Source organism: Gallinula chloropus, assembly GCF_964237585.1.
Source record: "Gallinula chloropus genome assembly, chromosome: 29".
NCBI lineage: Eukaryota > Metazoa > Chordata > Aves > Gruiformes > Rallidae > Gallinula > Gallinula chloropus.
Genome location: NC_140114.1, coordinates 1102549 through 1119468, shown reverse-complemented (window position 1 = coordinate 1119468; position 16920 = coordinate 1102549). Strand labels below are relative to the sequence as shown.

The window sequence follows — 16920 nt, the reverse complement described above, 5'->3', positions numbered from 1 at the left end:
GGGTGTGCAGTCCCGCCCCGGGGACAGGCCCTGGGGACACACCGGGCACACGGGGCCGGGGAGGGGGGACGCTGCCGAAGCCCAAAGCTCTTTATTTCACCCTGCTGGGCACAGCGGGGGCAGCCCCCCGGCGCCCCGGGGCTCTCAGGGGGATGCCGGGGGGTGCGGGCAGGCAGGGACGAGCTCCGGGCTTGGGGTGTCACCGCCTGCGGCTGCGGGTCACGGCCGGGGCCTCGCTGGGGCAGCGAAGGTCAGCTGGGCGTAGTTCAGCTCTCCCTGGGGGGACGATGCCATCAGAGCCCCCGCACCCCAGTTTCCCCTCTGGCCGCAGCAGCGCGGCTGTGCCCGTCCCCTGCTGCCTGCGGGCCCCGGGCAGGGACACGCTGCCTCCAGCCAGCCCAGCCCGGGGGCACCGGGGCCGCCCGGACTCACCTCATCCTCCCGTGACGAGGGGGGCTCCGTGGTGCCAGTCTGGGAGCCTGGAGGGGACAGAGACAGGAGACATGGTCCCAGTGTGGGGATGGAGGGGATGGAGGGGGATGAGGGAAGGAAGGGATTAGGATGGAGGGGGATCAACAAGAAGGGGACACAGTGAGATGGACAGAACAGGGGGAGAGCAGGGCACATGGTGGGACACCCCCCACACGTCCCACACTCCTTACCCATCGGCCTGGTGCGGAGGAGGCAGCGGATGCTGAGGCAGATGCTGAGCAGCAGAAACACCCCGGCCCCGGCCAGGATATAGATGATCATGCAGCTGTCTGGGGGACAGGGGTGGCTGGTCACCATGTGCCCTGTCACACCTTGGGCCAGGCTGTCACCTCAGCTGGGGGATGTTGCCCGTACTCACCCCCGTCCCTGAACAGCTCCACGCTCCTGCAGATGGGGGACCCCGAGGCGTTGAATCGCACTTCACAGAGCACCCCGGTGCCCCCGGCCGTGCCCAGGGGGCTGATGAGCAGCCTCGTGTCCTTCCCCAGCCCCAGCACCTTCCCGGGCCCCCCCGGCCGGGAGACGAGGACGGGGCCGGTGGCGTTACCCACGGCACAGACCGGGCCAGGGGGGGCCTGGGGAGCCCCATGTGGCGCCAGCACCATCACCCTGCTCCCGGCGCTCCAGCTGTCTGCAGCAAGGAGAGGGGCTGCGGGGGGCTGAGGGGGGCACGGACCAGGGATGGAGGGGAGGGAGGGTGGGAGGACACGGGGAATAGGGGACAAGGCAGGTGGGGAGGGGAATGGAGGATGCTGAAGAGGATGAGGATGGCAGCAGAGAAAGAGGGACACGGGGCCATCCTACCTCCCACCACCAGTGTGGTGCCGCTGCTGAAATCCAGGTGACTCGCACTGTAATACGCACACAGGTAGATGCCGGTGTCGCTGGGTTGGGCATGGGTGATGCTCAGGGTGGCACTGATCTTCTTGAACTCGCAGGAGAATCTCTCATTCCTCTCTGAGCGGCAAAGCAGGAGCAGTTTGGGCTCGTCCCCGCCAACACGCCGGTACCAGGACACTTTGCCTTTACTCTCCATGTCCTCACTGGCCTCACAGATGATGGTCACCGAGTCCCCGGGCTGCACAACCAGGACGGGCTGGGGCTGGTGCAGCCTCAGCAGCGCTGCCGGGGCTGCAGGAACAAGCGTGGGCTCAGTTCCGCTCACCCCCAGCCCTGCTGACCCCCCTACTGCCAACCAGCAGCCACTGCCCCCCAAAAGCCCAGAGCTCTCCCCAAAGCACAGCCTGGCTACCCACCCAGGCAGAGCCACAGCAGCCCTGTGGGGGCCAATGAGTCCCTGGCTGACATCGGGGCTGGGGCTGTGCCGGAGAAAGTCTTTCTCCACCTTGGGGCAGCTGCAGCCGCCCCCCCAGCACCCCCACGACACCCTTCAAAGGGACTCAAACCTGTGAAGCCCTTCCCAGTCCCCAGCCCTGCGGCTGCTTTCAGCACATCGAGGCCTCGGCCCAATCAGCGGCCAAAACCCTCCCCGAGCCCCATTGCGGGCGGTGGGGGAAGGGGGTCGGTGTCAAGACACCCGGCAGAAGCGCCCCAGCCCAGCAGCCAGGCTGACCGCAGCCACCTGCGGCTCCAGCAAAGCCTCCGGCTGCTGCAGAAAGGCGCCAGGTCTGTCCCAGGGACCCCTGAGAGAGATGTGCTGCGCTCGGCTGCCCACGCCGGGCTGCGGGGGCCATTCCCAGGGGCTGCCAGGCAGGAGCCTGGGCAAACCCAGCCCCAGCACCCCGAGCCAGCCACGCCTGTGCCTTGGAGAGCAGCAGAACGCGGGCACCACGCAGCCCAGGGCTGCTGGCAGACACGGGCAGGGGGCTGGGCCCTGGCACCCTCCAGTCCCCCTCCCGGCATCACCCCGCGCTGGACCCAGCCCAGAAGGGTCCCGTCGCTGGAGGACGGCTGCACAAACCGCCGCTGCCACCCCATTTCTGTCCCCCCCAGGCCTGGGAGGCGTCACGGCCAGAGGACGGGACCACACGTGGGGCTGGTGCCTCAGAGCCCCCCCAGCTGCCCCCAGCCTGGCCGGGAGACAAGATCTCCCCAGCACAAGGGTTGTGGCCAGCATGTCCTACGGGCTCCTGGGGACCCTCCTGCTCCTGCTGCCAGGTACGTGCCTGCTCCACAAACACCCCAACCCGCTGGCATCTGCTGACTGGGGGAGCTGGGTAGGGGTGCTCTCCCCCAAAATACTGTAATGTGATCTGTTGGAAAGGCTGAATTGCAGAAACCCCAACTCAGAGCTGCTCCCCCCGTGCAGGAGGGGTCTCAGCACAGGCAGGATGGGTCCAGCAAAGCCCGGAGCAGCTCTGTGTGCGCCCTGGGGACACGGCGGAGATGAACTGCATCAGCTCAGACTACAGCAACATCCACTGGTACAAGGAGAAGCCAGATGGCAGCTTGGAATGGATTTACGACAGCTCCTCTTACATCTCTTTGGAGCAAAAATACTCGTCAGGGAAGAAATCAGACCAGACACATTTCTTTGCCATCAGCCCTGCACAGCAGGAGGACTCCGGGGTTTATTACTGCAGCTCCTATGGCGTGTCTCCTGTGTTTGGGAGTGGGACCAGGCTGGTTGTGAGCAGTGAGTGTCACCCGGCGGCTGGGGACATCCCTGGGGAGGTTTGTGCCCCCACACACCCCGTTTCCCTTTTCAGATGCCACCGAGCCCCAGCTCTCCATCCTGGTGCCCGTGGGCACAGAGGAGCCTGGGCAGCCCCCGGCCACCTTCCCCCTGCTCTGCCACCTCCACGACATCCCTGCGGGCTGGGACACCGTGCGCTGGCAGCCCGGCGGGGAGGTGACGCCCGTGATGGCGGCGGCCGTGGATGAGCACGGTGTCCTCAGCGCATGGAGCATCACCTGGGTGTCGGCCGAGCGCTGGGACGGGGCTGCGACGTGCACGGCCGAGAACAGCGGCACGAACAGGAGCATCAACACCACCATCACCATAGAACATCCACAGGGTAATTAGTCCTGTACCCCCAGCCCCAAATTCCCCCACACCCACAGATTTTAAACCTTTTTGTCCCCCTCGCTGAGCCCTGACCCCGTCTGGGGGACGCTGGGCTCTCCAGAGGCACCAAGCCCACCCCCTGCCCCTCTATTCCCTCTCCTTTCCCAGCACACACAGGTTCCTGCCCTTCCTGGCCGCTGCCACTGGCCCTGTCCTGCGTCTGCCTCCTCCTCCTGCTCCAGCTGAGCATCCTGCTCTACAGATGGCGTCTGGCCAGGGGTCACCCCCCCGGCTCTCCCCTCGCAGCCCCTTCGCCCTGACTCTCTCCTCACACCCCGCAGCCACCCACACACCCACCCGTGAGACCCACTCGGGGCTGAAACCGCTTCCTCCACCCCGGCGTGAAATAAATTCATTTCTTCCCAGCGATGTGACGCTGCTGGGGTGAGACCCCAACTCCTGGGACTGAATTAATTATTGAGTTAATTGTGGGGGACAGAGGGGGAAACAAGGCTGTGAGGGTGGAGAAGTGTTTTGGGGGTAAACGTTTTCGGGGGACACACAGTGAAACGCCTCTGCATCCCCGGGTCCCCCCTGCAGCATCCCCAAAGCGCTGGCGGCTGCTCGGGGCCACCAGAAGCCGAGGGTGAATCTCATGCGGGTGCCGGCTGACACTCGGCTCCGGCTGCCGGCAGCTCCCAGGCGTTGGTTGGGTGTCCCCCCAGCACCCTCTTGGGCACAGCACTGCATCTCCCCCGGCCCAATTCCAGCCCTCCCCATGGCAGCAGCAGCTCAGGAGCAGCCCGGCCCCTTGCCAAGCCCTGGGCGTCGGGCGCAGCGCTGGCTTCGCCACCACATCTCCCCCGTTGCCAGGCCGAGGGGCCGAGCTGTGCACACCCAGCGCCCGGAAAGCTCCTGGCTGTGGTTCACCAGCACCCAGCGCCCCAGCGCGCCGGAAATAATGCAAAACCCCGGGGAGCTGCCAAGGGCTCGCAGCGAGGGGGGACGGGACGAGCCAGCGCGGCGCCACCGCCAGCCGCCCCCTCCCATCTGGGGGGTGAGCGAGCGGCTGCGGGGGTCCCTGTCCCCCAGGCAGGGCCAGCCCCCCCCAGCGTCCCCTGGGCTGGCTCTCAGCTCCGCAGCGTGCTTTGTCCGTCACGCGCAGCCCCGGGCGGGGATTCCTGAGGTGTGGGGGGAACAAACCTTCCCCGTCTCCTGGGGGCTCCAGCTGTGGGCTGGGGCTGGGCAGCCCAGCTGGGACGTGTGGGGCTGGGGTGGGGAGAGGCTGGAGGTGGCCAAGGGCCAGGGCAGCCCCAGGGACATCTCATGGGGCTGGGAATGGGAATAGGGGCTCTGGGGTTCAGCTTTGGGCCCTGGGCTGGGGCCAGATGAAGGGCTTAGGCCTGAGGATCAGGCCTGGGGCTGAGTCTGGGGCCTTGGGGTGTAAGGAATGTGCCTGGGAGCCTGAAGAATGGGCCTGGGCTTCAGCCCTCAGGATGGGCTGGGGCTGTCCCGGCACGGGGCTGGAGCTGGGGAGGGGGCTGCCTGCCCTGGCCCCTCTCCTCCCCATCCCTCTTAAACCAGAAGGTGCTACAGATGCCGTGGGACCGGGCGGGGAGGGGGGACCCTCACTGCACCCAAAATCCCTTCTGACACAGAGGGTGGGTGCGGGGTGTGCAGTCCCGCCCCAGGGACAGGCCCTGGGGACACGCCGGGCACACGGGGCCGGGGAGGGGGGACGCTGCCAAAGCCCAAAGCTCTTTATTTCACCCTGCTGGGCACAGCGGGGGCAGCCCCCCGGCGCCCCGGGGCTCTCAGGGGGATGCCGGGGGGTGCGGGCAGGCAGGGACGAGCTCCGGGCTTGGGGTGTCACCGCCTGCGGCTGCGGGTCACGGCCGGGGCCTCGCTGGGGCAGCGAAGGTCAGCTGGGCGTAGTTCAGCTCTCCCTGGGGGGACGATGCCGTCAGAGCCCCCGCACCCCAGTTTCCCCTCTGGCCGCAGCAGCGGGGCTGTGCCCGTCCCCTGCTGCCTGCGGGCCCCGAGCAGGGACACGCTGCCTCCAGCCAGCCCAGCCCGGGGGCACCGGGGCCGCCCGGACTCACCTCATCCTCCCGTGACTCAGGGGGCTCTGTGGTGCCAGTCTGGGGGCCTGGAGGGGACGGAGACAGGAGACATGGTCCCAAAGTGGGGATGGAGAGGATGGAGGGGGATGAGGTAATGAGGAGATTGGGGTGGAGGGGGATCAGCAAGAAGGGGACACAGCGAGATGGACAGGACAATGAGGAGAGCAGGACACATGGTGGGACACCCCCCACACGTCCCACGCTCCTTACCCATCGGCCTGGTGCGGAGGAGGCAGCGGATGCTGAGGCAGATGCTGAGCAGCAGAAACACCCCGGACCCGGCCAGGACATGGATGAGGGGGGAGATCACGCAGCTGTCTGAATGGGAGGGTCTGGCTCGTCCTAATGTGCCCCAAAACACATCAGGGCCAGACTGTTCCCTCTGCCTCCGTTTCCCCACGGGTGCCCCAGCTGGGGGATGTTCCCCGTACTCACCCCCGTCCCTGAACAGCTCCACGCTCCTGCGGATGGGGGACCCCGAGGCGTTGAATCGCACTTCGCAGAGCACCCCGGTGCCCCCGGCCATGCCCAGGGGGCTGATGAGCAGCCTCGTGTCCTTCCCAATCTCCAGCACCTTCCCAGGCCCCCCCGGCCGGGAGACGAGGACGGGGCCGGTGGCGTTACCCACGGCACAGACCAGGCCGGGGGGGGCCTGGGGAGCCCCATGGGGCGCCAGCACCATCACCCTGCTCCCGGCGCTCCAGCTGTCTGCAGCAAGGAGAGGGGCTGCGGGGGGCTGAGGGGGGCACGGACCAGGGATGGAGGGGAGGGAGGGTGGGAGGACACGGTGAAAATGGGACAGGGGAGGTTGGGAAGGGGATGGAGGATGCTGAAGGAGGAGAGAAGATGAGGGTGGCAGCAGGGGATGGGGGATATGGGGCGGACATGGGGGTCTCCCTCACTGGCCATTTCGCCATCCTACCTCCCACCACCAGCGTGGTTCCGCTGCCAAAATCCAGGTTCCACACATCGTAATAGGCACACAGGTAGATGCCGGTGTCGTTGGGTTGGGCATGGGCGATTCTCAGGGTGACACTGATCTTCTTGAACTCGCAGGAGAATCTCCCATTCCTCTCTGTCCCACAATCCAGGAGCAGTTTGGGCTCCTTCCCACCAACATGCCGGTACCAGGACACTTTGCCTTTACTCTCCATGTCCTCACTGGCCTCACATCTGATGTTCACCGAGTCCCCGGGCTGCACAACCAGGACGGGCTGGGGCTGGTGCAGCCTCAGCAGCGCTGCCGGGGCTGCAGGAACAAGCGTGGGCTCAGTTCCCCCTCCAGGCTCATCCCCAGCACCACCATCCCCCCCGATGCACCCCAGTAAAAGCCCAGAGCTCTCCCCAAAGAGCGACCTGGCTACCCACCCAGGCAGAGCCACAGCAGCCCCGCTGGGGCCAGCAAGCCCCTGGCTGCCATCAGGGCTGGGGCTGTGCAGGGGAGTCTTCCTCCACCCTGGGGCGGCTGCAGCCGCCCCCTCAGCCCCCCACGACACCCTTCAAAGGGACTCAAAGCTGCAAACACCTTCCCAGCCCCCAGCCCTGCGGCTGCTTTCAGCACATCGAGGCCTCGGCCCAATCAGCGGCCAAAACCCTCCCCGAGCCCCATTGCAGGCGGTGGGGGAAGGGGGTCGGTGTCAAGACACCCGGCAGAAGCGCCCCAGCCCAGCAGCCAGGCTGACCGCAGCCACCTGCGGCTCCAGCAAAGCCTCCGGCTGCTGCAGAAAGGCGCCAGGTCTGTCCCAGGGACCCCTGAGAGAGATGTGCTGCGCTCGGCCGCCCACGCCGGGCTGCAGGGGCCATTCCCAGGGGCTGCCAGGCAGGAGCCTGGGCAAACCCAGCCCCAGCACCCCGAGCCAGCCACGCCTGTGCCTTGGAGAGCAGCAGAACGCGGGCACCACGCAGCCCAGGGCTGCTGGGAGACACGGGCAGGGGGCTGGGCCCTGGCACCCCCCAGTCCCCCTCCCGGCACCACCCCGCGCTGGACCCAGCCCAGAAGGGTCCCGTCGCTGGGGGACGGCTGGACAAACTGCGGCTGCCACCCCATTTCTGTCCCCCCCAGGCCTGGGAGGCGTCACGGCCAGAGGACGGGACCACACGTGGGGCTGGTGCCTCAGAGCCCCCCCAGCTGCCCCCAGCCTGGCCGGGAGACAAGATCTCCCCAGCACAAGGGTTGTGGCCAGCATGTCCTACAGGCTCCTGGGGACCCTCCTGCTCCTGCTGCCAGGTACGTGCCTGCTCCACAAACACCCCAACCCGCTGGCAACTGCTCATCGGGGGAGCTGGGGAGGGGGGTTCCCCAAAATACTGTGATGTGACCTGTTGGAAAGGCTGAATTGCAGAAACCCCAACTCAGAGCTGCTCCCCCCGTGCAGGAGGGGTCTCAGCAGAGATGAGATGGGTCCAGCAAAGTCCAGAGAAGCTCTGGATGCGCCCTGGGGACACGGCAGAGATGAGCTGCAGCAGTTTGGATTACAACAGCATCATCACCTGGTACAAGGAGAAGCCGGACGGCAGCTTGGAATGGATTTACCAGAGCTCAACTAATTCCTCTCCGAAGGGAAAATACTCATCAGGGATGAAACCAGGCCAGACATATTTCTTCACCATCAGCCCTGCACAGCAGGAGGACTCCGGGGTTTATTACTGCAGCTCCTACGGTATCCCCCCTGAGTTTGGGAGTGGGACCAGGCTGGTTGTGAGCAGTGAGTGTCACCCGGCGGCTGGGGACATCCCTGGGGAGGTTTGTGCCCCCACACACCCCGTTTCCCTTTTCAGGTGCCACCGAGCCCCAGCTCTCCATCCTGGTGCCCGTGGGCACAGAGGAGCCCGGGCAGCCCCCGGCCACCTTCCCCCTGCTCTGCCACCTCCACGACATCCCTGCGGGCTGGGACACCGTGCGCTGGCAGCCCGGCGGGGAGGTGACGCCCGTGATGGCGGCGGCCGTGGATGAGCACGGTGTCCTCAGCGCATGGAGCATCACCTGGGTGTCGGCCGAGCGCTGGGACGGGGCTGCGACGTGCACGGCCGAGAACAGCGGCACGAACAGGAGCATCAGTATCAGCATCGGTAAGGGACGTGAGGAGGGTAATTAGTCCTGTCCCCCCAGCCCCAAATTCCCCCACAACAACCCTGTACATCCCCCTTGCTGGGCCCTGACCCCGTCTGGGGCATGCTGGGCTCTCCAGAGGCACCAAGCCCACCCCCTGCCCCTCTATTCCCTCTCCTTCCCCCCCCTCCACAGGTTCCTGCCCTTCCTGGCCGCTGCATCTGGCCCTGTCCTGCGTCTGCCTCCTCCTCCTGCTCCAGCTGAGCATCCTGCTCTACAGATGGCGTCTGGCCAGGGGTGACCCCCCCGGCACCCCCCTCACAGCCCCTTCGCCCTGACTCTCTCCTCACACCCCGCAGCCACCCACACGCCCGCCCGTGAGACCCACTCGGGGCTGAAACCGCTTCCTCCACCCCGGCGTGAAATAAATTCATTTCTTCCCAGCGATGTGACGCTGCTGGGGTGAGACCCCAACTCCTGGGACTGAATTAATTATTGAGTTAATTGAGGGGGCCAGAGGGGGAAACAAGGCTGTGAGGGTGGAGAAGTGGTTTGGGGGGAAACGTTTTCGGGGGACACACAGTGAAACGCCTCTGCATCCCCGAGTCCCCCCTGCAGCATCCCCAAAGCGCTGGCGGCTGCTCGGGGCCACCAGAAGCCGAGGGTGAATCTCATGCGGGTGCCGGCTGACACTCGGCTCCGGCTGCCGGCAGCTCCCAGGCGTTGGGTGGGTGTCCCCCCAGCACCCTCTTGGGCACAGCACTGCATCTCCCCCGGCCCAATTCCAGCCCTCCCCATGGCAGCAGCAGCTCAGGAGCAGCCCGGCCCCTTGCCAAGCCCTGGGCGTCGGGCGCAGCGCTGGCTTCGCCACCACATCTCCCCCGTTGCCAGGCCGAGGGGCCGAGCTGTGCACACCCAGCGCCCGGAAAGCTCCTGGCTGTGGTTCACCAGCACCCAGCGCCCCAGCACGCCGGAAATAATGCAAAACCCCGGGGAGCTGCCAAGGGCTCGCAGCGAGGGGGGACGGGACGAGCCAGCGCGGTGCCACCGCCAGCCGCCCCCTCCCATCTGGGGGGTGAGCGAGCGGCTGCGGGGGTCCCTGTCCCCCAGGCAGGGCCAGCCCCCCCCAGCGTCCCCTGGGCTGGCTCTCAGCTCCGCAGCGTGCTTTGTCCGTCATGCGCAGCCCCGGGCGGGATTCCTGAGGGGTGGGGGGAACAAACCTTCCCCGGCTCCCGGGGGCTCCAGCTGTGGGCTGGGGCTGGGCAGCCCAGCTGCGACGTGTGGGGCTGGGGTGGGGAGAGGCTGGAGGTGGCCAAGGGCCAGGGCAGCCCTGGGGACATCTCATGGGGCTGGGAATGGGAATAGGGGCCCTGGGGTTCAGCTTTGGGCCCTGGGCTGGGGCCAGATGAAGGGCTTAGGCCTGAGGATCAGGCCTGGGGCTGAGTCTGGGGCCTTGGGGTATAAGTATGGTGCCTGGGAGCCTGAAGAATGAGCCTGGGCTTCAGCCCTGAGGATGGGCTGGGGCTGCCGCAGCACGGGGTGGGAGCTGGGGAGGGGGCTGCCTGCCCTGGCCCCTCTCCTCCCCATCCCTCTCAAACCAGAAGGTGCTACAGATGCCGTGGGGCCGGGCGGGGAGGGGGGCCCCTCACTGCACCCAGAAATCCCTTCTGACACAGAGGGTGGGTGCGGGGTGTGCAGCCCCGCCCCGGGGACAGGCCCTGGGGACACGCCGGGCACACGGGGCCGGGGAGGGGGGACGCTGCCGAAGCCCAAAGCTCTTTATTTCACCCTGTTGGGCACAGCGGGGGCAGCCCCCCGGCGCCCCGGGGCTCTCAGGGGGATGCCGGGGGGTGCGGGCAGGCAGGGACGAGCTCCGGGCTTGGGGTGTCACCGCCTGCGGCTGCGGGTCACGGCCGGGGCCTCGCTGGGGCAGCGAAGGTCAGCTGGGCGTAGTTCAGCTCTCCCTGGGGGGACGATGCCGTCAGAGCCCCCGCACCCCAGTTTCCCCTCTGGCCGCAGCAGCGGGGCTGTGCCCGTCCCCTGCTGCCTGCGGGCCCCGAGCAGGGACACGCTGCCTCCAGCCAGCCCAGCCCGGGTGCACCGGGGCCGCCCGGACTCACCTCATCCTCCCGGGACGCGGGGGGCTCTGTGGTGCCAGTCTGGGGGCCTGGAGGGGACGGAGCTGGGAGACATGGTCCCAGTGTGGGGATAGAGGGGATGGAGGGGGATGAGGTAATGAGGAGATTGGGATGGAGGGGGATGAGCAAGAAGGGGACACAGCGAGATGGACAGGACAATGAGGAGAGCAGGACACATGGTGGGACACCCCCCACACGTCCCACGCTCCTTACCCATCGGCCTGGTGCGGAGGAGGCAGCGGATGCTGAGGCAGATGCTGAGCAGCAGAAACACCCCGGACCCAGCCAGGACATGGATGAGGGGGGAGATCATGCAGCTGTCTGAATGGGAGGGTCTGGCTCGTCCTAATGTACCCCAAAAAACATCAGGGCCAGACTGTTCCCTCTGCCTCTGTTTCCCCACGGGTGCCCCAGCTGGGGGATGTTCCCCGTACTCACCCCCGTCCCTGAACAGCTCCACGCTCCTGCGGATGGGGGACCCCGAGGCGTTGAATCGCACTTCGCAGAGCACCCCGGTGCCCCCGGCCGTGCCCAGGGGGCTGATGAGCAGCCTCGTGTCCTTCCCCAGCCCCAGCACCTTCCCAGGCCCCCCCGGCCGGGAGACGAGGACGGGGCCGGTGGCGTTACCCACGGCACAGACCGGGCCGGGGGGGGCCTGGGGAGCCCCATGGGGCGCCAGCACCATCACCCTGCTCCCGGCGCTCCAGCTGTCTGCAGCAAGGAGAGGGGCTGCGGGGGGCTGAGGGGGGCACGGACCAGGGATGGAGGGGAGGGAGGGTGGGAGGACACGGGGAAAATGGGACAGGGGAGGTTGGGAAGGGGATGGAGGATGCTGAAGGAGGAGAGAAGATGAGGGTGGCAGCAGGGGATGGGGGATATGGGGCGGACATGGGGGTCTCCCTCACTGGCCATTTCGCCATCCTACCTCCCACCACCAGCGTGGTTCCGCTGCCAAAATCCAGGTTCCACACATCGTAATAGGCACACAGGTAGATGCCGGTGTCGTTGGGTTGGGCATGGGCGATTCTCAGGGTGACACTGATCTTCTTGAACTCGCAGGAGAATCTCCCATTCCTCTCTGTCCCACAATCCAGGAGCAGATTGGGCTCCTTCCCACCAACACGCCGGTACCAGGACACTTTGCCTTTACTCTCCATGTCCTCACTGGCCTTACAGCTGATGTTCACCGAGTCCCCGGGCTGCACAACCAGGACGGGCTGGGGCTGGTGCAGCCTCAGCAGCGCTGCCGGGGCTGCAGGAACAAGCGTGGGCTCAGTTCCCCCTCCAGGCTCATCCCCAGCACCACCATCCCCCCCGATGCACCCCAGTAAAACCCCAGAGCTCTCCCCAAAGAGCGACCTGGCTACCCACCCAGGCAGAGCCACAGCAGCCCCGCTGGGGCCAGCAAGCCCCTGGCTGCCATCAGGGCTGGGGCTGTGCAGGGGAGTCTTCCTCCACCCTGGGGCGGCTGCAGCCGCCCCCTCAGCCCCCCACGACACCCTTCAAAGGGACTCAAAGCTGCAAACACCTTCCCAGCCCCCAGCCCTGCGGCTGCTTTCAGCACATCGAGGCCTCGGCCCAATCAGCGGCCAAAACCCTCCCCGAGCCCCATTGCGGGCGGTGGGGGAAGGGGGTCGGTGTCAAGACACCCGGCAGAAGCGCCCCAGCCCAGCAGCCAGGCTGACCGCAGCCACCTGCGGCTCCAGCAAAGCCTCCGGCTGCTGCAGAAAGGCGCCAGGTCTGTCCCAGGGACCCCTGAGAGAGATGTGCTGCGCTCGGCCGCCCACGCCGGGCTGCGGGGGCCATTCCCAGGGGCTGCCAGGCAGGAGCCTGGGCAAACCCAGCCCCAGCACCCCGAGCCAGCCACGCCTGTGCCTTGGAGAGCAGCAGAACGCGGGCACCACGCAGCCCAGGGCTGCTGGCAGACACGGGCAGAGGGCTGGGCCCTGGCACCCTCCAGTCCCGCTCCCGGCATCACCCCGCACTGGACCCAGCCCAGAAGGGTCCCGTCGCTAGGGGACGGCTGGACAAACCGCCGCTGCCACCCCATTTCTGTCCCCCCCAGGCCTGGGAGGCGTCACGGCCAGAGGACGGGACCACACGTGGGGCTGGTGCCTCAGAGCCCCCCCAGCTGCCCCCAGCCTGGCCGGGAGACAAGATCTCCCCAGCACAAGGGTTGTGGCCAGCATGTCCTACGGGCTCCTGGGGACCCTCCTGCTCCTGCTGCCAGGTACGTGCCTGCTCCACAAACACCCCAACCCGCTGGCATTTGCTGACTGGGAGAGCAGGGTAGGGGGGCTCTCCCCCAAAATACTGTAATGTGATCTGTTGGAAAGGCTGAATTGCAGAAACCCCAACTCAGAGCTGCTCCCCCCGTGCAGGAGGGGTCTCAGCACAGGCAGGATCGGTCCAGCAAAGCCCGGGGCAGCTCTGGATGCTCCCTGGGGACAGAGTGAAGATGAGTTGTCAAACCTGGGAAGAGACAACCTACGTAAATTGGTACAAGGAGAAGCCAGATGGCAGCTTGGACTGGATATACTGGACCACGAATTTCTCTTATCCAGATGGAAGATACTCTGGTGGGAAGAAATCAGACCAGACATATTTCTTCGTCATCAGCCCTGCACAGCAGGAGGACTCCGGGGTTTATTACTGCAGCGACTCCAGCTTATCCCCCAAGTTTGGGAGTGGGACCAGGCTGGTTGTGAGCAGTGAGTGTCACCCGGCGGCTGGGGACATCCCTGGGGAGGTTTGTGCCCCCACACACCCCGTTTCCCTTTTCAGATGCCACCGAGCCCCAGCTCTCCATCCTGGTGCCCGTGGGCACAGAGGAGCCCGGGCAGCCCCCGGCCACCTTCCCCCTGCTCTGCCACCTCCACGACATCCCTGCGGGCTGGGACACCGTGCGCTGGCAGCCCGGCGGGGAGGTGACGCCCGTGATGGCGGCGGCCGTGGATGAGCACGGTGTCCTCAGCGCATGGAGCATCACCTGGGTGTCGGCCGAGCACTGGGACGGGGCTGCGACGTGCACGGCCGAGAACAGCGGCACGAACAGGAGCATCAACACCACCATCACCATCACCATAGAACATCCACAGGGTAATTAGTCCTGTCCCCCCAGCCCCAAATTCCCCCACACCCACAGATTTTAAACCTTTTTGTCCCCCTCGCTGGGCCCTGACCCTGTCTGGGGGATGCTGGGCTCTCCAGAGGCACCAAGCCCACCCCCTGCCCCTCTATTCCCTCTCCTTTCCCAGCACACACAGGTTCCTGCCCTTCCTGGCCGCTGCCATTGGCCCTGTCATGCGTCTGCCTCCTCCTCCTGCTCCAGATGAGCATCCTGCTCTACAGATGGCATCTGGCCAGGGGTCACCCCCCCGGCACCCCCCTCACAGCCCTTTCGCCCTGACTCTCTCCTCACACCCTGCAGCCACCCACACGCCCGCCCGTGAGACCCACTCGGGGCTGAAACCGCTTCCTCCACCCCGGCGTGAAATAAATTCATTTCTTTCCAGTGATGTGACGCTGCTGGGGTGAGACCCCAACTCCTGGGACTGAATTAATTATTGAGTTAATTGAGGGGGCCAGAGGGGGAAACAAGGCTGTGAGGGTGGAGAAGTGTTTTGGGGTAAATGTTTTCGGGGGACACACAGTGAAACGCCTCTGCATCCCCGGGTCCCCCCTGCAGCATCCCCAAAGCGCTGGCGGCTGCTCGGGGCCACCAGAAGCCGAGGGTGAATCTCATGCGGGTGCCGGCTGACACTCGGCTCCGGCTGCCGGCAGCTCCCAGGCGTTGGGTGGGTGTCCCCCCAGCACCCTCTTGGGCACAGCACTGCATCTCCCCCGGCCCAATTCCAGCCCTCCCCATGGCAGCAGCAGCTCAGGAGCAGCCCGGCCCCTTGCCAAGCCCTGGGCGTCGGGCGCAGCGCTGGCTTCGCCACCACATCTCCCCCGTTGCCAGGCCGAGGGGCCGAGCTGTGCACACCCAGCGCCCGGAAAGCTCCTGGCTGTGGTTCACCAGCACCCAGCGCCCCAGCACGCCGGAAATAATGCAAAACCCCGGGGAGCTGCCAAGGGCTCGCAGCGAGGGGGGACGGGACGAGCCAGCGCGGTGCCACCGCCAGCCGCCCCCTCCCATCTGGGGGGTGAGCGAGCGGCTGCGGGGGTCCCTGTCCCCCAGGCAGGGCCAGCCCCCCCCAGCGTCCCCTGGGCTGGCTCTCAGCTCCGCAGCGTGCTTTGTCCGTCATGCGCAGCCCCGGGCGGGATTCCTGAGGGGTGGGGGGAACAAACCTTCCCCTGCTCCTGGGGGCTCCAGCTGTGGGCTGGGGCTGGGCAGCCCAGCTGCGACGTGTGGGGCTGGGGTGGGGAGAGGCTGGAGGAGGCCAAGGGCCAGGGCAGCCCTGGGGACATCTCATGGGGCTGGGAATAGGAATGGGGGCCCTGGGGTTCAGCTTTGGGCCCTGGGCTGGGGCCAGATGAAGGGCTTAGGCCTGAGGATCAGGCCTGGGGCTGAGTCTGGGGCCGTGGGGTGTAAGGATGGGCCTGGGAGCCTGAAGAATGGGCCTGGGCCTCAGCCCTGAGGATGGGCTGGGGCTGCTGCAGCACGGGGCTCACGCTGGGGAGGGGGCTGCCTGCCCTGGCCCCTCTCCTCCCCATCCCTCTCAAACCAGAAGGTGCTACAGATGCCGTGGGGCTGGGCGGGGAGGGGGGACCCTCACTGCACCCAAAATCCCTTCTGACACAGAGGGTGGGTGCGGGGTGTGCAGTCCCGCCCTGGGGACAGGCCCTGGGGACACGCCGGGCACACGGGGCCGGGGAGGGGGGACGCTGCCGAAGCCCAAAGCTCTTTATTTCACCCTGCTGGGCACAGCGGGGGCAGCCCCCCGGCGCCCCGGGGCTCTCAGGGGGATGCCGGGGGGTGCGGGCAGGCAGGGACGAGCTCCGGGCTTGGGGTGTCACCGCCTGCGGCTGCGGGTCACGGCCGGGGCCTCGCTGGGGCAGCGAAGGTCAGCTGGGCGTAGTTCAGCTCTCCCTGGGGGGACGATGCCGTCAGAGCCCCCGCACCCCAGTTTCCCCTCTGGCCGCAGCAGCGCGGCTGTGCCCGTCCCCTGCTGCCTGCGGGCCCCGAGCAGGGACACGCTGCCTCCAGCCAGCCCAACCCGGGGGCACCGGGGCTGCCCGGACTCACCTCATCCTCCCGGGACGCAGGGGGCTCCGTGGTGCCAGTCTGGGGGCCTGGAGGGGACGGAGCTGGGAGACATGGTCCCAATGTGGGGATGGAGAGGACAGAGGGGATGGAGCAGGATGAGGGAAGGAAGGGATTAGGATGGAGGAGGATGAGCAAGAAGGGGACACAGCGAGATGGACGGGACAGGGGGAGAGCAGGGCACATGGTGGGACACCCCCCACACGTCCCACACTCCTTACCCATCAGCCTGGTGCGGAGGAGGCAGCGGATGCTGAGGCAGATGCTGAGCAGCAGAAACACCCCGGCCCCAGCCAGGATATAGGTGATCATGCAGCTGTCTGGGGGAGAGGGGTGGCTGGTCACCATGTGCCCTGTCACACCTTGGGCCAGGCTGTCGCCTCAGCTGGGGGATGTTCCCCGTACTCACCCCTGTCCCTGAACAGCTCCACGCTCCTGCGGATGGGGGACCCCGAGGCGTTGAATCGCACTTCGCAGAGCACCCCGGTGCCCCCGGCCGAGCCCAGGGGGCTGATGAGCAGCCTCGTGTCCTTCCCCAGCCCCAGCACCTTCCCGGGCCCCCCCGGCCGGGAGACGAGGACGGGGCCGGTGGCGTTACCCACGGCACAGACCGGGCCGGGGGGGGCCTGGGGAGCCCCATGGGGCGCCAGCACCATCACCCTGCTCCCGGCGCTCCAGCTGTCTGCAGCAAGGAGAGGGGCTGCGGGGGGCTGAGGGGGGCACGGACCAGGGATGGAGGGGAGGAAGGGTGGGAGGACATGGGGAAAAGGGGACAGGGCAGCTGGGGAGGGAGATGGAGGATGCTGAAGAGGATGAGGATGGCAGCAGGGGATGGGGGACAATGGGTGCACATGGGGGTCCCACTCCCTGGCCATGTCGCCATCCTACCTCCCACCACCAGTGTGGTGCCGCTGCCGAAATCCAGGTGCCTCACATTGTAGTAC

The 16920-nt window shown here is 67.0% G+C and overlaps 2 long non-coding RNA genes and 1 gene segment (V, D, J or C); all 3 read right to left on the bottom strand.

Moving 5' to 3' along the window:
* Nucleotides 1-94: 94 nt before the first annotated feature.
* On the bottom strand, nt 95-903 carry LOC311202384. The gene is made up of 4 exons (XR_014617916.1): nt 851-903; nt 663-761; nt 433-479; nt 95-276 (listed from the first exon to the last, which is right to left on the bottom strand). It is a non-coding gene; the product is annotated as an uncharacterized lncRNA (long non-coding RNA).
* Nucleotides 904-1035: 132 nt separating this feature from the next.
* LOC311202110 (Ig kappa chain V region K29-213-like) lies at nt 1036-2430 on the bottom strand. The segment is given in 3 exons: nt 2334-2430; nt 1297-1623; nt 1036-1067 (listed from the first exon to the last, which is right to left on the bottom strand).
* A 2819-nt stretch (nt 2431-5249) lies between these two features.
* Nucleotides 5250-5902, bottom strand: LOC311202277. Its single transcript, XR_014617912.1, has 3 exons — nt 5794-5902; nt 5563-5609; nt 5250-5406 (listed from the first exon to the last, which is right to left on the bottom strand). It is a non-coding gene; the product is annotated as an uncharacterized lncRNA (long non-coding RNA).
* Nucleotides 5903-16920: the final 11018 nt, after the last annotated feature.